The sequence below is a fragment of the Odontesthes bonariensis genome, chromosome 6 (assembly GCF_027942865.1).
Source record: "Odontesthes bonariensis isolate fOdoBon6 chromosome 6, fOdoBon6.hap1, whole genome shotgun sequence".
In the NCBI taxonomy this organism is placed as follows: Eukaryota; Metazoa; Chordata; class Actinopteri; order Atheriniformes; family Atherinopsidae; genus Odontesthes; species Odontesthes bonariensis.
The window spans coordinates 23743970-23753960 of record NC_134511.1 but is presented as its reverse complement, the minus strand read 5'-3'; the positions used below and the strand labels follow the sequence as shown (position 1 = coordinate 23753960).

At 43.7% G+C, this 9991-nt stretch overlaps 1 pseudogene; it reads left to right on the top strand.

Moving 5' to 3' along the window:
• The first annotated feature begins 717 nt into the window (after positions 1-717).
• Positions 718-8452, top strand: LOC142382753 (uncharacterized; annotated as a pseudogene).
• Positions 8453-9991: the final 1539 nt, after the last annotated feature.

Below are 9991 nucleotides of genomic sequence, written 5' to 3'. Positions count from 1 at the left end.
CAGGTGATCTGTGATGGAGGTCATTTGATTTCCAACATTGTGTCACGCCCACGGGACTCTGCCCATGTTTTTAGTTTAATTTTTTATGTGTTAATCATGTCTTAGTTTTTTAGTCCATGTTTAGTTTTTAGTTTTGCCATGTTTTAGTTTCCCTTCACTCAGTTCATTAGTTCATTCCCGTCACCTGTTAGTCATTGTCACCAGCTGCACCCTGTCTCCAATCACTCCCTTAAATTAATAGTATACTTCATATTTTATACATTTTGTCTTGTGAACAACTTTTCAGGCTCAAGTCTTTTCTTGCTTGAGTTCCTGCAGGTTCCAGTGCCTGAAAGGACTCAGTTTCTCCTGACACAGTGAGTGACCTACCTGTATACAGGGACACATACAGGTCCTTCTCAAAAAAATAGCATATTGTGATAAAGTTCATTATTTTCCATAATGTAATGATAAAAATTTAACTTTCATATATTTTAGATTCATTGCACACCAACTGAAATATTTCAGGTCTTTTATTGTTTTAATTCTGATGATTTTGGCATACAGCTCATGAAAACTCAAAATTCCTATCTCAAAAAATTAGCATATCATGAAAAGGTACTCTAAACGAGCTATTAACCTAATCATCTGAATCAACGAATTAACGCTAAACACCTGCAAAAGATTCCTGAGGCTTTTAAAAACTCTCAGCCTGGTTCATTACTCAAAACCGCAATCATGGGTAAGACTGCCGACCTGACTGCTGTCCAGAAGGCCATCATTGACACCCTCAAGCAAGAGGGTAAGACACAGAAAGAAATTTCTGAGCGAATAGGCTGTTCCCAGAGTGCTGTATCAAGGCACCTCAGTGGGAAGTCTGTGGGAAGGAAAAAGTGTGGCAGAAAACGCTGCACAACCCGAAGAGGGGACCGGACCATGAGGAGGATTGTGGAGAAGGGCCGATTCCAGACCTTGGGGGACCTGCGGAAGCAGTGGACTGAGTCTGGAGTAGAAACATCCAGAGCCACCGTGCACAGGCGTGTGCAGGAAATGGGCTACAGGTGCCGCATTCCCCAGGTCAAGCCACTTTTGAACCAGAAACGGCTGCAGAAGCGCCTGACATTGGCTATAGAGAAGCAGCACTGGACTGTTGCTCAGTGGTCCAAAGTACTTTTTCTGGATGAAAGCAAATTTTGCACGTCATTCGGAAATCAAGGTGTCAGAGTCTAGAGGAAGACTGGGGAGAAGGAAATGCCAAAATGCCTGAAGTCCAGTGTCAAGTACCCACAGTCAGTGATGGTCTGGGGTGCCATGTCAGCTGCTGGTGTTGGTCAACTGTGTTTTATCAAGGGCAGGGTCAATGCAGCTAGCTATCAGGACATTTTGGAGCATTTCATGCTTCCATCTGCTGAAAAGCAGCTTTTTCAGCACGACCTGCTCAGTGCCAAAACCACTGGTAAATGGTTTACTGACCAATGGTATTACTGTGCTCAATTGGCCTGCCAACTCTCCTCACCTGAACCCTATAGAGAATCTGTGGGATATTGTGAAGAGGAAGTTGAGAGACACCAGACCCAACACTGTGGATGAGCTTAAGGCCGCTATCGAAGGATCCTGGGCCTCATAACACCTCAGCAGTGCCACAGGCTGACTGCCTCCATGCCACGCCGCATTGAAGCAGTCATTTCTGCAAAAGGATTCCCGACCAAGTATTGAGTGCATACCTGAACACAATTATTTGAAGGTTGACTTTTTTTGTATTAAAAACACTTTTCTTTTATTGGTCGGATGAAATGTGCTAATTTTTTGAGATAGGAATTTTGAGTTTTCATGAGCTGTATGCCAGAATCATCAGTATTAAACCAATAAAAGACCTGAAATATTTCAGTTGGTGTGCAATGAATCTAAAATATATGAAAGTTAAATTTTTATCATTACATTGTGGAAAATGATGAACTTTATCACAATATGCTAATTTTTTGAGAAGGACCTGTATTTCCCTTGATCCTTATTGTTGTGACCTTTGAGTTAGAACTTCTTTTCATCTAGCATTGACACAGTAGCCGTTTAAGTTGGAGCAAGTGTAAGAAGGCTAAATGGACAGAGATGATTATAATTTTCCAAACGTTAGGCACCCCACTGTGAATATAAATGCATAAACAAATTTCTAACACTTTGCATGAACTGTGCAATAATGACAAGTTTGAGTTCAAGTTGTGTTGAATTGTTTAATTATCATTACATTTTCTCAAGCTGTGGAAAGAAAACAGAATTAAGTACAGTTCACACCACAAGCTTCTCCTTTATCGGAATTCATACTTACATCCCTCTCTAGTGTCCTAATCTCTAGCGTAATCTTTTATATTTTCAGTTTCTTGTATTCCATATCTCTTTATTGGACAAACACATTCCTTCAAAGGCTACTTACCACTGAAAATATTTTCCTGTACTTTACTTTCACCTGCTGCCAGGTACGCTTTTGGCTGTTAAAGGGGAACTCCGGGGCATTTGAAGCGCGTTTCCATTGCTAGAGGTTGTCAAATACTGATAGTAGGACACAGAGAGGTGCAAATCTGCGCTCCCTGTGTGGAGATTGCGCTGTTCGCACAGCATGTCATGCGAGGCTAATACGTGGTGGCTAAGGGGCAACTGCTAACCCTTCCACGTAAAACAACAACTTGCACACTGCAGAAACGTCACACCACTTTATAAACCATCCGACAATAAAGTCACAAGCCTTACCATCAAAACCATATGCATGGTTCTCACATTACTGGCATGGGGACGTTACAAAACAACTTTATAAACAGCATGTAACTCACCGGATAGTTGTAGGCTCGCGCATGTGAAAGCCCAAAAGAGTCGATGGAGGATAATCCCATATACAAAACAATCATCTTTTCTAGAAAAACTGCGTTCAAGTATTTAAAACATTACAAGAATATTACTGGGCATGTATTGTTGTAATGTTTTAAATACTTGAACGCAGTTTTTCTAGAGAATATAATTGTTTTGTATATGGGATTATCCTCCATCGACTCTTTTGGGCTTTCACATGCGCGAGTGTACAACTATCCGGTGAGTTACATGCTGTTTATAAAGTTGTTTTGTAACGTCCCCATGCCAGTAATGTGAGAACCATGCATATGGTTTTGATGGTAAGGCTTGTGACTTTATTGTCGGATGGTTTATAAAGTGGTGTGACGTTTCTGCAGTGTGCAAGTTGTTGTTTTACGTGGAAGGGTTAGCAGTTGCCCCTTAGCCACCACGTATTAGCCTCGCATGACATGTTGTGCGAACAGCGCGATCTCCACACAGGGAGCGCAGATTTGCACCTCTCTGTGTCCTACTATCAGTATTTGACAACCTCTAGCAATGGACACGCGCTTCAAATGCCCCGGAGTTCCCCTTTAAGATTGCGCCTGTTGGGATGTGAAGAATTAATATGTGGGTCACATACACAGGATAATATAGTCTAAAGTATGATGATGCGTGTTGATTATTAGGTTATTAATAAAGTGAGCAGGGACAGTATATTTGTGCTGCACATCTCATACAGAGACAATTCAGCATGCTTTATGTAAACAAATTATAACACAAAGGGGAGAGCATAAATACATGAGGACAGTAAAATAAATGTGTAACAATTGACAATGGTATGAAACTTTCATAACTTACGCATTTAGTCTGTCGGCAGTTGTTTGCCATGCCGTTTCCTCGCTTTATTGATCACAGCTAATTACCATTTCTGGTGATGACACTTTTAAAATCCTCATACAGCTCCATAAGCATTCTTTGTTCAGCTGGCGAAAAAATAACAGCTCTTGTCTTGCTCTACTTTTCTGCCATCTCCGTTTTTCCACCATCCACTCGTCAGGGCTTCTTACGTTCCTCGTGCACTCGCACATGCAGCTAAAATGTCTCGTGGGTCAACTTGAGGCTTAATTGGTAGATGGTGTTAGTTTAAGCGAGGCTTTCCTGATACAGCCTGGCTTTCTTTGGCTACGTTCGTGGAATACCCCTCTGCTCAGCACAGTTATTGTTTTATTTTTATTTATGTATTTAATTCAGAGGCAGCAAAGAGTGACCTGTCTGTCAAATGTGAGCCACTCCTCTCCCTCGTGTGATTTTCACAGCGTCACGCTGGAGAGGTGAAGGGCTGGTGCGAGAGACAGACGGCCATTTGCAGACAGAGCGTGAGGAAATGTGAGTAATTTCTCAACTTTAGTTTTTCTTCTGCTTTTCGATGGTTTAGGACAGCAAATCACTTGAAATGTGTTAATTTGTGTCCGTATTTAGTGATAAGTTGATGTTTTAAGTGTCTTTAATGTTATTTTGGTCGCGTTTTGTCGGGCGCCTTTATTAGCTTGTAACAAGCTAATAGGCTAATTAAATTCAAAACGCGACTGTTTGTTAAGAAAAATGCAGCCCGATCCGGATTCTTGTGTCCGTATTTAGTGATAAGTTGATGTTTTAAGTGTCTTTAATATTATTTTGGTCGCGTTTTGTCGGTCGACTTTTAACGGTCGCGTTTTGAATTTAATCATTAGCTTGTTAACAAAAAGGCGGCCCGATCCGGATTCTTATGCATACACTGTAAACCCGAATAAGTAAGCAGAACTTAAAAAAAGTGAGGCAATAAGTTACCAACATTTTTTTGAGTTCATAAACTTAAACATTTGAGTATGTCATAGCTTAAATATTTGGAGTTTATGTTAAACGTAATTTTAAAAAATAAAAATTCTTCAAAAAAATTCCTTCGTTAATAATTGGTCACACAGAACTTTATTGTATTAATATTCACATCTTCAAATGTCTTTACTTCTACAAAATACTATGCCATACTACATTTTGTATCAACAGCCTATTCCTTCATTGGTCATACACAACTTTATCATATTAATCAAACATTATTCACAAGCCATTCAAATGTCTTTACCTCTACAAAATACTATACTATACTACATTTTGTATAAACAGACTGCTTGCTGCAAAGTCTGCATGTTTTGTCAGAGCACCTGATTTTGCGGGGCTTGCTAAAAAAAGATTTGTCTCTTTTTCAATCGTGGAAAATATTTTTAAATACTCATCTGGATTGAAGCAGCAAACATTCAGTGTAAGACTTTAAAAAAACTACTTTATTTGATTCACAGCTGCTAGTGTTTTGACCTCGACAACCCAACTACATTTTTTTTTTACTGCAAACTTGCGACTAGTTAACTTTATAAAGAAGGAGTAATCGCTTGTTTGCTATGGGTCGGGACGGGACAACGTATTCAAAATATAAAATATTTTTATAGGACTTTTTAATGTGTGATTTTATAAAGGTGCATGTGATACCAACCTTGAATCGCAACGCACAGGTCCAGTGCCTGGTGAGACGCAGGAGGAGCCCGGCCAGGAGTCAACCCACAGCGCCCAGACCCTCCACGCCCCACAAGTCCTCCCTCGTTTCAAGCATTCCGAACACCGTCGGGTTATGTGGCCTGCTGCCAGCAAAGAAAGAGAATGGCTCCAGTTTGATGAAGATCTGGACCAAGTCCTTGATGCTACTGCAAGGGGAGATGCAGACCAGAAACTCCTGTCAATGTCTACGATGATCATCAACATCGGGGCTGAAAGGTTTGGCATAAAGGAGCAACAGCCAGCCAGATGCTCGGGGGAGCCAAACAGGCGGGAGTTAAACATCAGCCAGCTGCGGCAGGAGCTTAGACTGCTTGGACGTCAGTTTAAGGTGGCAAGGGAGGAGGAGAAAGCCGGGCTGGCAGAGCTCCGGAGCATACTGAGGAAAAGGCTCATCACCCTCTGTCGAGCAGAGTGGCATAGGAGGAGGGGTAGAGAGAGAGCCAGGAGACGTGCAGCCTTCATTGCAAATCCCTTTGGGTTCACCAAGAAGATTCTTGGTCAGAAAAGAAGTGGCCACCTTGCCTGCACTGAAGATGAGGTCAACAACTACCTCAATACCACCTACAGTGACAACGCAAGAGAGGAAGATCTTGGGCCATGCAGAACCTTGATAACCACGCCAGCACCCACCTCGACATTTAACATCAAGGAGCCAACTTTGAAAGAAGTTGAGGAGGTTGTCAAGGCAGCGAAATCAAATTCAACACCAGGCCCCAGCGGAGTGCCATATGTGGTTTACAAGAGATGCCCCAGACTCTTGAAGCGACTATGGACAATCCTCAGGGTCATCTGGAGAAGGGGAAAGGTGGCACAGCAGTGGAGACACGCAGAGGGGGTCTGGATTCCAAAGGAGGAGAGCTCAATCACCATCGAGCAATTCAAGATCATCTCACTCCTCAGCGTCGAGGGCAAGATATTCTTCAGTATTGTTGCCCGGCGCTTGATGGAGTTCCTCCTGAGGAACACGTATATAGACACCTCTGTGCAGACCCAAAGGTCCCAGGATGCATCGAACATACAGGAGTTGTCACCCAGCTGATCCGGGAGGCACGGGACGGCAAAGGAGACCTGGCAGTCCTTTGGCTCGACCTTGCCAACGCCTATGGGTCCATGCCACACAAGCTGGTGGAAACCTCGCTTGACCGACACCACGATCCAGGCAAGATCAAGGACCTCATACTGGACTATTACAGCTGCTTCAGTTTGAGAGTCACTTCCGGAACAGTAACATCTGCATTTCATCGGCTTGAGAAAGGCATTATCACAGGATGTACCATGTCTGTGGTATTGTTTTCCTTGGCCATGAACATGCTGGTGAAGTCAGCAGAGGTGGAGTGTAGAGGACCACTCACCAACTCCGGTATGCGACAGCCCCTCATCAGAGCATTTATGGATGATCTGACGGTGACGACAACATCTGTCCCGGGCTGTAGATGGATCCTCCAAGGCCTGGAGCATCTCATCCGCTGGGCCCGGATGAACTTCAAGCCAGCCAAGTCCAGGTCCCTGGTGGTGAAAAAGGGGAAGGTGTCAGAGAAGTACCGCTTCTCAATAGGAGACACCCAGATTCCATCTGTGGGAGAGAAGCCAGTCAAGAGCCTGGGCAAGATCTATGACTGCACCTTGAGGGACACTGCAGCACTCCAAGAAACATCAGAGGAGTTGGGAACCTGGCTGAGGGCAGTGGACAAGTCAGGGCTACCAGGCAAGTTTAAAGCCTGGCTTTACCAGCATGGTATCCTGCCTCGACTCCTCTGGCCACTGCTGGTCTACAATGTGCCAATTACCACCGTCGAGTGCTTCGAGAGGAAGGTCAGCTCTTTCCTGCGGAAGTGGTTGGGCCTACCACGAAGCCTTAGCAGCATCGCCTTGTACGGGAGGAACAACAAACTTAAACTACCCTTCAGCAGTCTGACAGAGGAGTTCATGGTTACCTGAGCAAGAGAGGTGCTGCTGTATGGGGACTCCAGTGACATCAAAGTCTCCTCGGCTGGCATAGAGGTGAGGACCAGCAGGAAGTGGTGTGCTCAAGAGGCAGTAAACCAGGCCGAGTCCCGCTTGCGGCACAGCGAGCTGGTGGGAACAGTGGCAACCGGGCGGGCAGGACTGGGGAGCAACCCTAGGCCTTCCTACAACAAGGCCAAGGCGAAGGAAAGGCGTCAGCTAATCCAGGAGGAGGTCCGGGCAGGGGTGGAGGAAGTCCGTTGCAGTAGGGCTGTAGGGATGCGTCAGCAGGGGGCATGGACCCGTTGGGAGGAGGCAGCAGCCCAGAAGGTTTCGTGGACAGACTTATGGCGATCTGAGCCACACCGGATCAAATTCCTCATCCAGACGGTCTACGATGTCCTCCCAAGTCCATCCAACCTCCACCACTGGGGCTTGGTTGAGAACCCACTGTGCCCTCTCTGCCAAAGAGCTGGAACGCTGGAGCACATCCTGAGCTGCTGCCCAAGAGCACTAGGGGTGTTACCGGTGGCGCCATGACCAAGTGCTACGGGTCATTGCTGAGGCCATCAGCACAGGAATTTCCACCAGCAAACACCTACAACCAACAACGCAGGCCATCGCCTTTGTTAGGGCTGGGGAGAAGCCACAGCAGCTCAGGAGCGAACCAGGGGGACTGCTGGCAACAGCCAGGGACTGGCAGTTGAAAGTTGACCTAGGGAGACAGCTCAAGTTTCCGGAGAACATTGCAGTGACCACACTCAGGCCAGACATGGTCCTGGTGTCGGAAACAACAAGGCAAGTGGTCCTGCTGGAGTTGACTGTCCTCTGGGAAGACAGGATAGAGGAGGCCTTTGAGAAGAAGAGGGCCAAGTATGAGGAGCTGACCAATGAATGCCGAAGCAGGGGATGGAGGACCCGATGCAACCCCATCGAGGTCGGATGCAGAGGATTCGCTGGCCAGTCTCTTATCAGGGCACTCAAGATGCTGGGACTGAAAGGACTGCAAAACAGGAGAGCCATCAAGAACATCAGTGACGCAACAGAAAAGGCGTCCAGATGGCTGTGGATCAAGCGTGGCGACCCGTGGGCAAATGCTCTTAAGACACAAGCCGGGACTTGATCACCCCCGGCTGGGTCCCCTGGGCGAGGGTGTCTGTTGTGAGACCCGAAACACCCAGTGAACCCAGGTGTCAACACTGATGATGTGTCTTAAGTTGCACAAAAGTGTATGTTAGAACGAATCGCGGTGCGCAATTTCAAAATAAGAGCGGACAGCGCGATTGAAAGAAAAAAAAAAACTTTTCAAAACAGCTCGTGGGCCAGAAATAGATGCCCAATGGGCCTAAAAAGGCCCTTGGGCTGCCATTTGAGTATGGCTGATATACACCAACACTGACTAAAACAAAGTAGATGTGTAAGATGCCTGTTAGATTACTCAAAACATTTTATTACACAAAAGTTAGGCTGGTAGCATTCATAAAATCTTATCCTATAGCAACAACAACAACAACAAAAAAAAAATCAAAAAAGAAAATTATTCAACCAGCTAATTTAACTAGCTAATTCAACTTGCTAGAATAACTTTCAGATAATTTTGTATTTGCCCTCCGGGCATCCACACTAATTAGCCTAGCCATGTAGCCTATAGCTAACTGGCGGGTTGACTTTGCATGCTACCTTGCTAACCAAACGGTTAACCATTTTACACTGATAACGTGACTCACTTGGTCCGTTTTAAAAACACGTTGAACCTCCAAAAACAAGAAAGTTTTATGTTGACTACTTACATTCACAACTCAATTATGCATAGCTGAGTGTTATCATACTCCAGTAGTCTCCCACTCTTCTCCTCGGCTCTGGTCTGCTGCTGCCTGAAGAGGAAGTGCACGCAAATCCTACGAAATAAAATATGGGAGTGCTTCCGGTGCAAGCGTTTTTTTTTTAATTCATTAACTAGCCAACCTTGTAAAATGCAAACTATTAACAATGAATTCTTTATAAACGTATATGTGTGTGTGTGATAATTTATACAAATCGATTATCCGATGTAATTGATTTATTCTTAATTCATTCTTAATTCGTTCTCGATTTTATTTATTTGTTCTTTCAAAATAAGACATAAATTCATGTTTAATTCATATAGTTTTAAGTAACTCTGAGTTAATAATTTCAAGTAGCAGTTACATTAATATGCAAAAAAGTTCATATTTAAAGTTCAACTTTTAAGAAGATTTTGAGTTTACACTACTCATTCCAATTAATTATTTTGAGCATTCGGGTTTACAGTGTATATAATTAGTTGTATCAGCTTGTCATAGCAGTCCGGTATATTTCAATATTTATTGAGCTAGAAATATTAATAATAGTACAAAAGAAACAACACAGAATGGTACAAGGACACAACATAAATAGGTAGATAAAGTGCAGTGGCAAGATGATGGTAATAATAATAAGGACACTGATGAGATGATGGTAGTGTTATCGCTATGAACAGCATATATGATAGAAGTAGCAGTATATAGTAACAATACAGTATATAATAACAATGACAATAGTAATAATAACAATTTAACACCAGCAGCATGTAATAACAAAGAGTACATGACTATACAAGATACACACCCTATAAATATTATATGATGGACAGTTTTTAAAAAGT